Source organism: Cinclus cinclus, chromosome 1 (assembly GCF_963662255.1).
Source record: "Cinclus cinclus chromosome 1, bCinCin1.1, whole genome shotgun sequence".
Taxonomy (NCBI): Eukaryota; Metazoa; Chordata; class Aves; order Passeriformes; family Cinclidae; genus Cinclus; species Cinclus cinclus.
In genome coordinates, this window is record NC_085046.1 from 108,609,919 (window position 1) to 108,628,020 (window position 18,102).

The window sequence follows — 18,102 nt, forward strand, 5'->3', positions numbered from 1 at the left end:
ACATTGGCAGGGATGCTTTTGAAGTGGAAAGATTTTTTTTTTTTTTCTGGTTTGCTGTTTGTGTTATTGCTTTTTATTATACAGATAATGTAACAACATCACGTAACCAGAGCTGCCTAATTATGGGAAAACAGGAAAAAAAGTCTCCAGCCTAGTGATGGATAGTACCCTGCAAAGCACAAGTAAATTTTTTTAACTGCTATTGAGTGTATCTGGAGTCCTCCTGTGAGGGGAATCAGTTTCTTGTTGTGTGTTTGCCATTGTATTGTGGGCCATGGTAGCTCCTCATGAGCCTTGCTAAGAAATCTTCCTGAGAAGCCCAGGCCACCAAAGCTAGTAAGCTTTCAGGGCAGGGGTGTGTTGGTCTCCTGAAGGGATGTCACAATTTCAGGTTATCAGAATTTGTAACTTAAGCAATCAATACTTGCATGTTACCACAGCAGTTAAAGAGAGCAAGTAGCAAAAAAGCTGAGAACTGCAATTTTTCATTACCTCAGTTTAAAAGTTCCATTACTTGGTGTGGGTCTACACTGACATAGACAAGTAAGCATTTGCATCGTGTACATTTTCCACTTCATTTAAATTATGAGAAACAGCTAAGTCTCACCTTAGCCTTAGAGCCAGAGATTCAGTCAGTGGCTTTGTCAACAAAGTTTGTGGCCCTTGAACATCTGTAGGATCTGATTTACAGGTGTGGTTCCACTATTTTCAGTACCAGGGCCTGAGTGTCTGTTATAGTGCTGTGTAATAACAGCTTCCCTTGGCTGTGGCAAGACAAGAGGAAGCTTCCTTTAGCTCTGCAACATTTGAGTTTGCTTTCCTTGAAGTTTATGTGGTAAAAGCAGGAGACAGTACTGTGCTGTTTGGCAGTATGTATATATGCACATGTAAATATTTGTATGCCATTTGGAACATTCTGAAGTTAATTTTATACAGGAAAAATAGTCTTGCACTCCTTACGTTTTCTCAGAGTAGAAGTATTTTAGATGAAGCATAGATATCATGTTTATCTCATACATGTGAAATCAGCAAGTTGGTCATAAGGTACTGCAAATCCCATGGACCTGCATAACTTTCAGGTTGTCTCCATCTCCTGGAGTTTTCTTGCAGCTACAGTGTTACATTTTCCACTGATGTGTTCTGCATTTGACTAGAAATGCTCTCAGTGTATTTAGTTTTACTAACAGTAAAAAAAGGTTGCTTCAAAAAACATAAATACATAGATTAGGAACTATGGCTGTGCTCCACCATGACAGATGGGCCATTACATAAGTGGAGTAGTATTTCCAAACATATCAAACTCCCTGCTTGCTTGGACCTATTGGTTATTTATCTCTTACACTACACTTTTAAAATACATGTATTTATTTTTAAGCAAGCCTGCAGTTCCAAGCGGTCACCATTTTTCTGACTTTCTGATAGAGCATCTCTGTGCTTTTATACAATCTTAAAATAAAGAACAGAGCTCAACTGTATTTTATAATTCTTTGTCAAACAGCTACCCCACTGAAAACACTGGCTTTCCTACTGCAAATAAAGAGTTTAAAGATAGAATGAGGACTGAGGTTTCCCAAACATTCTCAAAGAATAGCTAAAAGATGCAGGTGTAAAAAAAAAAAAAAAAAAAAGTTGGTGTCCTGCTAACTTAAAGATTCTGTCAAAAATGTGAATTCTGCCTTATGGTTAAGTACACTAAAATCTGTACTAATTTGATGCAAGAGAACGGTGTCTTCTCTGTAGATTTACTGGGCTTTGAGTCAAATCCTTCAAATCATTTTATGCTTCCAGACAACATGGCATAAAAACAGTCTTGGTTTTATAATGTGTTAAAACATGCAATTGTTAAAATCCAGAAGAAGATGTAAGAGTGTGATATTTGTATATAAACTTCTTTCACAGATCTGCTTGTAAAGAGTCTGTTTGAATAGGTTCATTAAGAGCGAGTCTCCATTATTTGACTTGTCTTGTACCAAGGCTGCAGCTGCTATCAGCATATCAGCATGTGTTAATGCTGGCAGAACATCCATCAGATTAAGTCGCTCACCTCTAATGGAGCTGTGTTTTGTAAACGATAGTGGCTGGTGGGAGGAATGTACAGACTCAAATTAATGGAAGTTCCTGGTTAGCATCTCACTACTAGATAACCCTGAGAGGGGGACTAGCCCCAGACACTTATCTTTGTGAGAGATGCCTTGTTGTGACTTCAAAAGGAAAAGCAAAGTCTGTAATTTTCTTATCTAAGAATAATAGAGCACAGTTATGCTGAAATGCCAGCGTGACAGGGATTAAATCCATGCTGCTATTCTGTGATTTATGTTACCTATGAATCCTTGCTAACTATGTTGGACTCTATGAGTATGAGCCAGCCTGCCACAACAAGGGTGCAGCCTGTGTCCTGGATACCCATGAGGAAGAATTTCTGTATCATCCCTCAGTGTCTAGTTGGAGCTAGGTTAGGCTTTGCAAGACAGCACAATCTTTCCCAGGCTCCTGTTCTTTCCTGGGAATTTGATCATAGTCCCCCATCAAAGGTTTAAAGCTTGTCAGGGTTATCAGCAGTAAATCAGTCTTTAAAAGTTAAGCAAATCAGCTGCTATCCCTAGGAGAGTGATGATAAGTGTTTATGGCCTTGAGGCATCTCAAAAATGCTTCACTCCTGCAGCATGCACTGCAGTGGTGGAGCTGGTGGTGCTGGCTGTCTCCTCTGCTAGCCTCTTGTCCTTCCTGGTGGCCTTTGAGCTTCCAGGGAGCTCAGAGTGCATTGCAGCCATCTGTCCTCCTTACCTGATGTGCAGGAAGGTTGGCCCCTGCATGCTTCTAGTGCAAGCTTCCAAAGCACGTAGAGTTTGCATGGTTTCAAGGCAGCTTTTCAAGGCCCAAGTGCATGGAGAAGGAAGTTTACTGAACACACTTATGTGGCTTCCAGACATGGGAAAAGCTGAGAGCCCTGTTAGTAAAGCCTTCTTCCTCAGGCATATTTGGGTGACTGCTGCTACAAAGATGGGATACTGGATGGCAAGGACTTTTGGCATGATTGATGTGGGAGAGGCTTGGTGTCAACAGGATGGCATTCACATGACACAAATGATGGATTAAGATGACTGGATGAGGAGAAATGGTATTCTGCTTTCCCTGCATGGACAGCGATCACCGAATTAAAAAAAAAAATTATGTGGGGCAGGGCCTTGATTGCCCAATAAGCCATGCCCAGTGCCCCAACCCTCTGGTATGACTAGTGAGAGTCGCTGCCAGGAAACAGCTGCACAAATGTAGCCAGGGTGACTCTTGAACCACACAAAGTGGTTGCAGTGGCCAGCTCCCAGCTCTCCAGCTTCTGGTGGCCTCACTCCAGGAGCCAGCACTGCAGGTGGTCCGGTCTACCCAGCAAATCTTACTGCTCAGCACCCTGGCAGCCAAAAATCAAATGCAGAGCTGGATACCTGTTCCCTATTGCATGGGGCTGGTATGTGGAGAAATTACCTTCTTTTACAGCTACCCATTCGTGGTGCCATGGGGGCTGTAATGAAAGGGGGCATGACAGTAGGACCCATAGCTAAAAATTGCATTTTTATGTAACTCTTAAGCAAATTTTTTTACATGCCAAATGGTGAAACTTCCAACTTTATGATGTATTAGTTAGGGAAGCCCAGGGAGAGACGGATTCACACTGTGCAGATGTTCCCTCCACTTAAGTTCAATATTTTCTGTTAGATACTGATTTGTAGTGAGTTATAGCACTATTTTTAAAATTGCCCTGAAACTCATTTCCTTGAAATAAATAGCAGAAAGTGTCATTAGCCCTATGGTAGGAGTGCATCCAGAAGGTGCTGTGGACATGCTGGGGGAAAACCACATGGCAAAGTTTGTTCCACTGGGTGCTGGGGGAGCAGGAGGGTTTACAGCCTTCCCACCTCAGTTCCAAGCTGGTTTCTGACCTACGTTTCAAATGTTTCATCAGACTATTTCTCTTAGATCTGTTATCTGTTATTTGCTAGAGCAAATAGAACTCAGAGATATCACGTCACAATGATTGCGCAAAAATCCAGCATTGATTCCCTGGCTAATAATTATCCAAGATCTTTGGAGTGTGGCTAAAGTTTAAACCTTGGGGTAGAGCAGGAGTCTGAGCAGACAGTACTGGTACCAGCTGACAGGTCTCCCTCAGGCCTTGAATTCAGCCTCCCTAACAGCCCTGAGACATGGGATGGTGGCAGACACTGAGCTCCTGGGAGTGGCTGAGCATCAGTGACATGGCACTGTGCAACAGATACCATAACAGGAGCTGGGAAAGCAGCTGTAGTAAAGTTTGACTTGTAAATTAATCCAGGTAGTATAGAAATATAGTTGGCTGTTTAAGGATTAAAGAAGTCTTTTGAAGGAGGTATTTAAATGAACATTCTGGTTAAAAAATCATAAACTTTCAAGACACCCACTAAAACACTTATAACAGGTATTTCAGTGTATCATTTACCAAAGATCTCACCCCTTTAGTGTGATCCCCTGTCTGCAAATCACACTGATAACTTGTGCATTCTGGCATCCCACTGTACTGCTTTTGGCTGGGATAAAATTCATTTTCTTCGTAGAGCTCCTGTGGTGCTGCTTTTCATTTATGACCAGAGTGGTCTTGCTAACACAGGGATGGGTTAGTTATTGCTGAACAGCACTTGCAAAGTGCTGATGCCTTTTATTGCTGCTCACATTGTCCTGTCAGCAAGCAGGATGGGGGTAGGCAAGGAAGGGACTGAGCCAGGACACTGCATCCACAGTGCAGAATCCAAAGGGAAGGGCAGAGCATGGTGCTGTCCCAGAGCATCTTCACTTATTTCTCAGATATCTTACTCAGGTTTTTCACTAAGGAGTATTCTGACCTATGACAAAAGAAGAAGAATATTTTTGAAGCACATGACTGGAACAAAAATGTTCTTGTTGTGATGTGGTCTGAGGAGCAATAAAATAATTTGAGGTAGAAAGCCCCCAGGCAGTGAAGTTCTGCTGTAAACACAATTTGAGGCTCTCACACTGCATCAGCTGAAGTTTGAGATTAGCGTAAAAGGACACAATACATGTCACAATATCGTGGGGAAGAAGAAGAGAAGCTGTTACTTTTAAAAATGTTTCTGGGAGAGAATGTGCTGAACATACTGCTCAGTCTGAGTTTACAAAATTATCTGCTGTGTGTTAGGGAGAAATACTCTATGAGGAATGTTTGCTGCACTGAAAGGAATTTGTACCACAAATAAATCAGTGATTAGTACCACCATGGTTCATTTCAGAGAAAGCCTCCTTTGGAAGGCCCTGCCACTCAGATAACCCCTCTGTTTCTCTCCCACATTTACCTTTTCCTGCTGTGCTCTACAGCCAGATTAAAACATCAACAGGAATTTAAATACTCCACAGTGTCGCCTACTCATCCAGCAGATCAGGTGTTTTTTTTGTTTGGAGAAGTTTGACAGTATCTATCTAAGTGCACTAAGTTTGTCTGCAGAGCATTAGAAAAGAAATCCAGGTTTTCAAAGGGAAGGGAAATGGAAATCTGCCTTCATCATATAATTTTTGTTTACTTTGGTGACAATGATTTTTGGTTTGTTTTTTTTTTTTTTTATGTCTGGCTCTGTCTGCCACCACAGATAAGTTTCTGTATCACAGCAACAGAGGAATGGCTAACATTTTTCCTGGTGTCAGTGAAAAGAAAATAAAATAATTGGGTTGTTATCTTTATTACCAACAGATGACCGGCTGCTTTCCAGGAGGCACCAAAGGCATAATGCATTTCACAAAGCAGAACCATTAAATCTTTCCTTCACAGAATTACAAAAGTGTTAGGGTTGTAAAGAGATCATCCACTCCAACCCCCTTGCCAAGGCAGGGCCACCTAGAGTAGGTTACACAGAAATATGTCCAAATGGGTTTCGCATGTCTCCAGAGAGGGAGACTCCATGATTTCCCTGGGCACCTGTTCCAGTGCTCTGCCACCCTCAGTGGAAAGATGTTCCTCCTCATGTTGAGGTGAAATGTCTTGAGTGTTAGTTTATGGCCATTACCCCTTGTTCTGTGTCTGGGCACTGAAAAGGGTCTGGCACCATCCTCTTGGCACCTGTCTTTAAGATATTTATATGGATTAACAAATAGACTGAGCAGCTCCAGCTCCCACAGTCTCTCCTCATAAGAGAGATGCTCCAGACCCCAAATCATCTTTGTGAGCCTCACTGGACCCTGTGCAGTAGCTCTTTGTCTCTCTTGTAATGAGGAGCTCAGAACTGAGCACAGCATTCCAGATGTGGCCTCACTAGGGCCGACTAGAGGGGGAAGATCATCTCCCTCAACCTGCTGGCCACACTCTTCCCAATGCACCCCAGGATTCCCTTGGCCTTCCTTCTGTGCAGGAAAGCTCCTGCCCCACTCCTTCGGAAGCAAAACCAAAGCAACAAAAGTACCAACAAGAAGTATTTTTTCCTAGATTCAGAGGAAAATGCCTGGGGGGGGGGCGGGGGGGGGGGGGGGAGGAGGAGGAGGAGGAGGAGGAGAAGGAGAAGGAGGAGGAGGGGGCGGTGGCAGTGGCAGTGGCAGTGGCAGTGGCAGTGGCAGTGGCAGTGGTGCCTGGGGCCAGCAGGTGGCAGCCCGTGCCCGCGTGTCCCTGCCTGCCCGGGGCCGCGGGAAGGTCACAGGGCGACACGGGAACGAGTGCCACGGGCAGCGCAGCGGCTGCAGAACTGCCCCGACTCCACACGCGGCTCTCGGTGAGATCCCTCCAGCCTCGCTGCATCCGAAAGGTTTTTGCTTGGGTTACAAACACATCCTTAGTGGCATTAAAATGTAACCAGCCGGGCTCGGTAAAGTCCTTGGGAACAGAGGACGAGGTCCTGGACTGCAATACAGCCTCTCCCTTTTAGTGCTTCCTTTCATGTAGGCAACAAATCCCTTCCAAACAATAATGATTTTGTCCAGTTTTGTCATTGAGCTCTTAAATAGGATGTTCTCTGGTAACGTGCCAACACGTTCCTGCTCTCAAAAGACCAATCCCTTAAGACTCTCTTACAGCATTTTTTTCTTTCAGAAGTTTTGACACATACTCTAATGAAAAGAGAAACAATACACAAGCTGACTAATAGAACTGCAGCTAACAAACAGTGCCCTGAGGGAACAGCACTCTAATCATCATGTAATGTCAGAGCAATGTCTCCATCCCCATTTCCATCACTATTTTTCTTCTCAGCTTTGCATAGTTTTAACCTGAGATAGCTCTATCCGTGTGCTGGTCTTTTACTGGTGATGAGTCAAGTTGCAGGAGGAGACAAAAAAGCATCCCAGCACTGCAGTTCACTGTGTGGTGGCTTCTGTATGGGTATCGCTCTTAGTCAAAAGGACCAACCTATCAATGACATCTTTAGAAAGGGACCTATTACGGATGTTGTTTGTTTGCTTTTTATCAACAAAAATTAGGAAGTGGTTGATAAAAAATATTGCACAACAGCACAGGATATCCCCTCAGAAAAATAAAAATATTGTTATGTGCTTTGCAATAGAGTATGTTCCTTTTCTCTGTCCATGCTTTATAGTTTTTCCACTGAAAACAGTTTTTCTTCCATCAGTGTTTCTTTCTTTTTCCACCTCACTATTCTGGAAGATTTGTAAGAGGAAACTAAACTTGACCTAGGGTCACGACTAGACCCTTTTTGCCATGAAGGCACTGCTGTGTTTGCTTCATCAGGGTTCTCTTGGTAGTTTATTCAACATCTAGGCAAAGACACCATGAGAGGTGAAATGAAATTTCTTTTCCTTGTGAGCAGAGCTCAGCCCGGCATGAGAGGCAAGTGTCATTCTAATGAAAGTTTCTGTAAGAAAAACACACATCAGTCACATATGTAATGACAAGGTGAGGGATAAATTAGTCATCCTATCACAACTGAGTAGTCTGGCAAACAGCAAGGCTGATATAGTACTACTAATTTATTTTTCATGGGTACAAGCAATTTAGTTTTTGATAACTGGTTAAAGCTGGAGTTTAGACTGTGGATGACTAACTACAAAAACAGCAGGATGTAGGAATTAAAAGAGAATGCTCTCTCTCTATTTTTGAAGAGTATCTTTCTTCCTTCCAGAATGACTTCAGAAGAAGGGGCCCTACCTAACACTAGACAAAACCTTTTTGTTTTTTAGGGGTTTTTTGTTTGTTTGTTTGTTTTGTTGGTTTGTTTTTTTTTTTTTCCAAAAGCAGACTGCTCACGGGGTCAGCAATCACGATCTGTATATCACTGCTCAAAATTATGAACTGGTTCATCTGCCTGCTCACTTCTCTGGTTTCCACCTTCTCCACATGGGAAGTTCCTCCAGGCCCTTACTTCTGGAGTGGTCCATGGGCACTGTCATGATGAAAGTCAATGCTACCTCTTCTACCAAAATTTAAAAAAAAAAAAACAAAAACTGTATCTCAGATCCTAATTGATTCGGATGAGGAAAGAAAGGAAGTAACATCCTGTCCTCATCCAGGGTGCTATGCCCAAACCTCAAGGGCAGCAAACACCTCCTGCACTTTGCCAGTTCTCTTCTTCGAGTCTGAAGGAGACCCATAATATACCTGGGAAAAATCTGTTCTGGCATAGGAGCCACAAAGTGAATGTTTACCCTGTGTTTGAACAGCTGATTCATCCCAGCAAGGGTTCCATTTCTGGACCCACTACTCTAGGCAGTAGCTACCCTGCTCTGGCCACTGAGCTAAAACTGATCTTAGTGAGCACAGTGTCCTGTCTGGAAATAGCACTGTTACCTCCAAAGGGAAATTACATGCAAAGCTACAGCAGAGTGAGTTGACAGGAGAATTACACAAGCTCTTCAGAAAAAAAAGGACAGTGTATTCATTCCTTCTAAAATTTGAGACCAGAAAAACCCAGAGTCTCCTCTGCAAAGAGCTCTGTAAGACAGGATGTCCAGCAAACACAGCCTCGAGTAGGCATAGAGGCAGCACATGTTTAATGTCTGCTACAGTATAAAACACAGAGACTGACTCAGAAAATATTATTTCAGCCTTGTTTGTTCTTGAGTTATTGCTTCCCTTGGAGACTTCAGCATAAGACACTGAAAATACCAGTCTGCTGTAAAGCAGGTATATTGAACTACTGACAGATTTGCTTTTCTATACAATGCTGCTTTCTGTTTCTGTGTTTTATTTGTATGACAGCCTGTGGCCATCACCACCTGAAAGTGAATCCTCTCTCCCTGCACACAGCCTTCCCTTCTGTTGTTTTTGCAGCTCTTATTTCTCACCATCCCTCCATGCCATTTCTTCCTTTTACTTGAATTCATGCTAGGCAATTTCTCCAACCATTCCCCTTCCCTGCTCCTGTTAAATGCTTAGTTCATGTTCTTTCCCCCTGCCCAGTTGCAGACATGTGTCCCCACAAAGCTCTGCCTTTCTTCTTTTCTTTGCATGGTTCTTGCTGGTGCAGCTTTTCTACTTAAAATAATCAATTTTTTTCCTACATAAGGAGGCCTTTGCTCCTTACACTTCTATGAATGTACGTGCTGTGTACTACCACCTTCTCCTCACAGCTGACAAACTACCTCTCCTTCCCAGACTTCTTCCCTTTCTGTCTGCATTCCCACCATTAACCAGATATGCTGTTTCCTGATTTTTTTGTGCCCTTTCCACTGTGTTCCCCTCAAAACCCACTCTAAACAATTTCTGCCAGAGGTTCACCCTTAACATTTGATAATTACCTCGGCCACTCAGGCTTGTGTCTTCCTCCACTTTTCAATGCTGCTTGGCCACTTTTGCCTAGGAGAGTGGAACATACTAGCTTGGAAAAGAGAGAAAAAAATAGGGATTTTTATTGGTTAAGGAAGCAAATGGGTAATCTCTGAAGGGTCTGAGCTCTTCAAACCATTTTGTATACTCTTCCTGCTTTCTCCCAAAATAATTAATTCCAAAAGGCTAGGGAAAAAATTTTGGTTCCTGAGACCCCCTGAGAACAGAGACCCTCAGGGTACTCTTACAGGCAGACCCACCACAGGGTGCAGAGGCTTAGTGTGGAAAGGAAAGGCCAGTTTATCAGGATCCTGATCAGACCCTGAGGATAAAAATCTCTGGAGGGGTGAGGCACAGAAGCTAAAGCTCAGTTCTCAAGTAAGTAACTGAAATGTATAATTACACAAGAGCACTGAATAGAGGTTTCTGTTAATCTGTGATCCGATAATCATCTTTCATTGCCACTTAGCAACAGAACTACAAACTGAGGATGGAAAGCCAGGTTGATTTAAAATTCCTCTCTTTGCTGGGCAGAGATGAAAAAAGGTCCCTCTCTGAGCAGGCACAACAGGTTTTCCAGCTACGGGGAATTGTGCCTTTCAGCACAATGTAAGTACAGACACCTGAATTTCAAGTTGCCTGAAGAACAGATCAGTTGGGCAAATAACATTGTTTCTAAGAATTAGTAAAATTTATTCACAGAAATACAAGATTAATCCAGACACGCTTGTCCACAAACTCCTTTAAAATCATATATTTCAGAAGAGGGAATGTGGAAGAAGGGACTATTGGGCCAAAACTGCTGCCCTGGAAATTATTCTTAACTGGTGGGTCGAATAGCAGTTGTCATATTTTTTGGGAGATCCACAGTGTCACAGAGATGCACAGGAGAGGTGCAGGAGGGTGGTATTCCTTAGCAATGATCCCTACCCAGAGCCACTGGCCTTCATTGTTCTATCTCTGAGAGACATTTTGAACCCAACAGAGTTCCAGTGTACTAGAGGCCTCTATTAGGTTCATCTGTTTTCATAAACATCAGAAAGGAGGTAAATTTAGGTGCCTGCCACCATTCTCTTTATATCTCAACCTCTTCTTTCCATCTTCTTCTTACCTTTTTTATTTCCTTATTTTTCTTACCTTTTGTCTTTTCCAGTGCTTCTTGACTACAGAGTTGAGAAGTCAGATCAGGCATCATCTTTTGCAGTGCTGCTGTGAGTCTGGGAGAGAGAGACAGCTCAAAGGCATGCTAAAAGCTGCTTAACAACCAGGCTCAGCCACATCTTGGAGTGCCTGGTGAGACTGCATGGCCTGCTTGGCATTCAGCAGATTCTTCCCATAATCCAATTCCAGTGCCTTTTCTTTTGCACATGTCATGATCCCCAGAGACAAGACTCCTACAAAGACAGCTTCCTCCCACCTTGAGCAATTTGTTCCCTGCACTGTGGAAAGGATGGGCTCCCATCCCAGTAGTGTTGCCCAGTAGCAGAGGAGACAGGGGAGGTATTCCATCCAAAGGGCAACAGACCCAAGGGTGCTGTTAAAATGAAAGTTTAAATTAATATTTACATTTTAAAAGGATTTTAAATTTGCTTTGCTGAGTTCATCTTCAGCCAAGGACATGGCTTTTTTTTTGTTCGATTTGTTTTTACAGTAATGTTTTGCTCTGAAACTGAGCAGCCTGGACCTGCCCATGCAGACCCATGCACCCTGTTTAAGAGAGACTCTTTGTGCCACAGCATGGCTTTGCTCCAGATTGCTGGAGTTCTTCATTTCTGACCAAAAAAACCACAGTGGCAGGGGTCTGTGCAAGGGGCCTGCAGATCTCCATGGCTGCTGGGTACCCTGCCATGGACCACGGGACTGCGTTCCCTCAGGAAGGAGCTGATTGGCAGGCAAAGAGGAAGGGGAGAATAGGGCACTCTGATACCTCTTCTCTACTGTTTTGGGTGGCTGCGTGCATGGAACAGCCAGAGGAGTTCTGGCTTTCAAAAGAGCCCAGGGGGTGGTTTCCCAAGGAAGTTACACCTGCGCTGGTAGATGTTACAAGAGCACTTAATGTACTTGTTCAGGACCATACACACCCAGCTGGATGTACGCAGCACACCATTGTGCTTGCACTTCAGGCAGAGAGGGTAAAAAGTCTCATAAGTCATGTATAACTGAGTGCTTTCCTGCACTGAGATTTTCCCATCTTCTGCATGGCAACCCTGGGTGTAAAAAAAGACAAACTGCTCAATAGAAAGGAGTGTGACTAGCAATTACACACTTCTGCTATTTACAGCCTTCCTCACATAATGGCACAAAGAAAGAGCAAAATTAGTATGTCTTCATCTTTTCATGTGACTTTTTGTACTTGGTGGAGAAACTTCAATAGACTCATCAAGCTGATACTAATAAAAGATCTACAGAGTCAAATATTCCCCAGATAACAGTTGTGGGCTGGAGTTATTTTCTGGTTTTCCCCACCTCAGGCTATGCTTCTTTCATCATTTTTCAAAGACTAAAGCACCTACTTGCTGAGTATCATCTTTAAAGGAAAGCCGAAATTTACTTTTTCCTTGCCACCAGGAGCCCAATAGCTAATGATGTCAAGCTCATTGGAAATCATCAGTACAAAGCAGTAGCCAACAGTGTAATGAGGTCTAATACTGAGGACAGAGGGAATCTTTTAAATTGCAAGAAGGAGAGCAGAATAAAGAAAGTCATTCAGAGTGCATGAGTCTTTTGTCCTCTATTGAGGGAGAATGCTAGTTAGCAAGAGAGGGTGAGGATTTTGACTTGACATTTCAAAGCCTTTTGAAGCATCCAAGCAATTCTAAGGACTTGTCTATTTGGCCACACTTGAGTTTGTTAAGGCAAAAGGAGAACATAAAATGTGGCAACTGTTCTGCTAGGTGTGGACAAGCTGCTGGCCTCAATGCCTTCTCTGGCCTACATGAGAGGGATTAAAATTCTTTTGAATCGCGCTTAGAGGAGAAAATCAAAGAGATGAAGGGGATTAAATGAATTTAGTTTACCAGTACATATTTCCCTAAGCTGGTTTTCAGTGGCTCCAGTATTATGGGCTGCGATGAACTTTCAGGAAGACGTGGGATACTGTGCACTACATCGTGCAGTAGTGAAGGGACCATAGTGCTGCCCTACCAACAGGGAGGGCACTACCTGTCCCCCAGAATCAGATATGGCTCCCAGATCAGCTCTGCACGAAGGCTGGGGTGACAAGGAGCAGAACTGGCCTGATCTGGGAGCTACTGTTAGAAGGGCAGTACAGCAATCATAGTTCATACTCCACCTCCACGCCTCATGAGAGTGAGGAGTGGGAATAACTCCCCAATAGCTCCATATTCATCCAGCACTGTGAATCACTTCACTTGCAGAGTGTTTTGTTTTTTTTGGATAAAATGCTTAAAATCACTATGTGGACTCCAGGCTTGTAAAGCAAGCTGTTGGGAGTCAGGAACTCAAACTTCCTTCCTCTTGGACCTGAGTACAGGCAGTAATAATTTTTCCTAACTCTAGCAGAGACCTAACTGGCTGCTGTAAACCCGCTACTGTTTCACCCCCTGGACACTACAAACTGCATGACACTGTTGGATAAGATGGTGGTTGTTCTGCTTGAGTTTATGTTAAAGACACAATAGCCTCTGCTTTGCTACGATTATTGGCAAATGCAGAAAAAAGTTGTGAAAGTCCAGAGACTGAACAGTTTCTCAGCAGTGGTATGTGGGGGCCTATATTCTATACCAAGAAAGAGAATCTAGAGCCTCCCCAGGAAGGATATACACAAACACAGGGCAGGGATAAAATGTACCTCAGCTGCAAAAAGCAGATTCTGTAATAGCTGTGACTGTAGATCTAGAACAGTGACACAAGAAACATAGATACAGCTAAATTGTAGGCTCAGCTGATATTTATTTTATTTTCGTGGTGGTACAGGAGGTGTTCTGAACCTAGTTCAGAGACAGTGAGAAAATAAATTGCTATTTTTTATCTGCAGCAAGTGTTGCATTGACCTATTCACAAGCTTTCACTCTATAAACCTGAGCATGTATCTGTTACATGATTGGAATTCAGTCTCCCAGCTTGGCTGGCAGTAGGTAAAGGGGGATATAACCACAGAGGTTTAATCATGGAAAAACACACACATATTGCTTTCTTTAAGAACAATCTGTGTTTGCCACTATGAAAGGCACGCAGCAGTTCATGCAGAAAGCACACTGGAGAGTCTGTGAATTTACATACACAAGTAAGATTTACCTTTACAGTATACCAAGGAATAACAGCCAGTTAATCTCCTGTTGACTCAATACCCCACTGCATTTCAAAGTGTGTGAATCACTTTTGTCTGTACAGCTCAGTGTATGGGTAACATGCTGAGAAGCACTCTCTCAAAGCTATTCCTATTTTGTTTGGTATGTCTTCACCGAGTACCTCCTACCTGGATCGCAGAGCTAGCTTTCACATCTGCTACAGGCAGAACTAGCAAGAGCTTTTGGGCCAGAAAGCTAGAAAATCTATGACCAGTAGCTTGTCTAAAATGGCTATTAACACTTTTCTTTTGCTGGTTCCACATCACAAAATTGTCTAGCCCTCAGGTTTTTCTCCCTGAAATGTTTGTAGTATCTATACTTGTGTTTAAAATTTGAAGAAGAGCAAAAAGAAAAAGAAAAAAAGAACATAGAAAAGGAAAGACAGGTGTTATTAATGCATTGTACATAGGGTCACAGATTTCTTCTGTCCCTTTTTGAAGTGTTTTTCCTTTTTATCCCCTATAAAATACAAGGCTGTTTCCTCTCACATCCATTTTCATGAGGCACTCATTTGGTTCAGACTACTGACACTGGTAAATGTGCTCGGAAGCTGATACCAAAGTTCAGTGAAGCCCGTGGTGGATACAGGAACTCTGTTTATGAGATAAAATTATTAGTATAGCATTTCCTCAGAGCTTTAGGCAGGAAGCAGGCACCAGTTCAATTAATAAAAAGAAAGGCATAAATGTGTCACTGTCACTGTCACTTGGTAACTCCCCACTCAACAACATCCCCAGGGAATTTTATTGCAGGGCAGATGGGGATCTTATTAGAAGGTGGGACAGATGGACAGAAGGGAGATGTGGTCTGGGTGGACCAGGACACATGACAGAGTGCGAAGGCACTCACAGGCACACCAGCCATAGTTCACATGGAAGCTGCATCCATGTAAGTCCCTGTGGTGATCTGCTTTGTATCTACATTGATCTCCACTAAACAGAGACTTGAGTAATTCAAAAGACATTAACCAATGGCTAATTTGGCCCCGTGCAAATTTGCAGAAGCTTTTAAAGAGCCTACTCAGGTGACCCCACATAATGGAAAAACAGGCATTTCCTCACACCTATTTGTAATCAGGTACCAGAATGAAGTGACCTAGACTCAGCGTTTTACAATCTTAAACAGCAAAATGATGAACAAAGTACATAACTGCAATAGCTTAGCAAATATATATAACCTAAGAAAAGATTATAGTTTAACCCTACAGAACTTCTTTTGATCATTATTGCTAGAGGAAGATTTTCATTGTCATGTCTGCATTAATTCATTATTTGATGCCTGCAGTCCACTGGGAATAAATTGATAATTGATGGAAATTCACTTAAAAATATAATACATTCCCAAAAGAGCCTAGGAAAATAGTGACCTCTCTTACATTTTTTTTTTTTTTTTTTGCTATTGAAACATTTGCATCATGCTGTAGATTTATTGTGTATGTCTTCCTGTAAGAATGGCAAAAAGATAAATTTAAAATATAAACTACCTAATCATTTTACTAAGAAATAGACTGACCTTTAAAAACATTGATCTCATGGCAAGTTCCAGCATCTTTCAGACATAGGTAGTATTAAGGCTGGCACAAGGATATTCAGTCAGCTTTGTGCATAAACTGAATTAGGGTGGGTTTTTTTTTTTTAAATCACTTGTCTAGACTGATAGATTAGTATGTAAAAATGAATACATATTAAAGTTGAATAACAGAAGTTTGTTTTTGAGAGATCACAAGACCTATAGGGTAGCTAATGAAGTAGTAATGATCAGTGCCCAGTGACCTTGGAGTTTAAATGCTTCAGAGCCTTCTGAGATGAACAGGTACCAGGTGAATTCATACACTACAAATGCCCTAAAGTAAGAATCATCTATTTATATGTTTCTTTTTTTGGACTTTGAGCTTTGTCCCAGGATGCTCCTTGGACACAACCTCAGAAAATATAAAAAAAGCCCTGTGAATTTATACCTCAAGACCAACCCAATCCATCTGTCTTCAAAATTGTTTGCTAACAGCATCCACTTCCTCATTTTTGAAGTAATTGAATTAGATTTAAGATACAAAATAAGGACGTTTTTCTTATTTTTCTGCATAAAATCAGTAGTGTTTCCTTATTTCCAAATAAATAAGCAGTGTAATCCTGTGAAAATCTGGGAATAACCATTAAAACTCAAAATACAGACATAGTCCTCAGCAAAAATGAAAACAAAAAAGTCTGATAAACATGTAAACACCATGCATACCAGAAATGCCACCATTTTTAATACCATTCTTTGCAAATTGAAATTCAAGCTCAAACATGAACCTCCCTGAGCACATTTGTTAATTAGAAAAGCATTATCCCTGGCTTTGCAGAGAGGGGAGATGTTATATAATTAACACATAGTGAAATCAACTCTCTCTCTCTCTCTGGCTTCAAGCAGTTACTGCACTGAGCACTCTCTGTAAGTGCCAGAGCTCTGCCACAGCAACCCAGCTGGCAGACACCTGAAGTAAAACTCATAGACTCCTTGACTCCAGTTCAGAAAATTCAGGTGAAATCCTTTGAGAGGCAAATCTGAGGTCTTTTCCTGTAAGTCCCTATGGAATGTTACTCCAGAGAATTGAAAAAAGGTGTCACATTCCGGTCTCTATATTATAGAAAGGATTTCTTCAGAGCCCAGGAATTCATTAATTCTTCAAACAGTACTAGGGAATTCTATCCAGATTACTGAATGTCTTACCATCTATCAGGCCCTTTCATTCCGGTGTCACAGGAGAAGCTTACAGGTTTTTATGTTTAAAGTCAGGTATTCCAGCCTGTCTGAGCTGGAATTTTGTTATGTAGAAGCAGCTGGCTTTCTAAATAAAGTCAAATAGAAGGGAATGCAGCAGAGAATAAGGAGCTTATCCATGTAAAACAAGCCTAAGTGTGTGAGACTACACAGAAGAGAGAGAGAAATGCTGTAGCATAGTGAGAAAAATACTTGACATAAACAAGAGTATTAGTAGGACATATTTGCTCTTGACCTGAACACTGTAATGCTTCCAAGCAGGGGACCCGCTTTCATTAGAAATAGGCATTAATCCTAATTCTTCAGATATTAATTTAAATTGATTTGGAATTCAGATAAGCCTCAAAGCATTCACATATTTGAAGATTATCTAAATTTTTCCATAACTGGGGGTCTCACACTTGTTGGCTTCCATAAAGCTGAGGTTACTGGGCACACCAGGGATTCTTGGCCATTCTCTTCTTCAGCACCCTAATAAGCCTGTGTCCTGGATAAGCACCCTTTTTTCTGGGTTTCATGAGTCCCCTAGATCCCAGATTCTTGCACTTTATAGTCTCCTACTATCTCTATTTTAGCTGTGTTACCCTACAACTTCTTCCACACCAGGATTCCTCTTTCTGTTGAGTTTTCAGTAGCACTGTTTAGTCTTTTCTTATAAAGGGGCTTTTATGCTACTGCTACTCTGTGCTAAGGTTCTGTCTCACACCACTTTTCCTGTGGCAGGTATCCTGCTAGCAGTCCCTAGGAGCTGCCCTCTTTCCTGCTCTTCATGGCAGCTTCTCTCTTCCTTCAGAAGGCCTGGAGTTTCCCAGCCCCACTTCCATCTCAGAGCTCAGCCCATTTTTTTTTCACCTTCTCTTTCTTTTTATCTGGGATAAGTTATTCAGTTCTTAAGCTTCAGAATCCCATTGCACAGGAAATGTTTAAGAACAGACAGACAACAGTCAACCAGCACCTGTTGGATGCTCAGCAGTTACCCATCCTCTTTATACTTTTCCCTCCCACAATCACGTTTTGATTCTCTGCTAAGGGAGAACCATCCTTCTCTGCCAGCTCTTCCAAATCCCTAAGCCTTCACATACATTTTATGGAAAATATTACCACATTGTGATACTAAGTTGAGGCTGACAATGGAGGGGGGAAGATGTACCTGGCATTGTTTCTACTGGGCTATATTAATTTTAAATTTGTTTTGCATGGATTTTAATAGAATTCTGTATAAGTCCTAGATGCTTCATGATCAGAGATACAGTAGATACCTTTTTTTTACCTTCTCACTGAGCC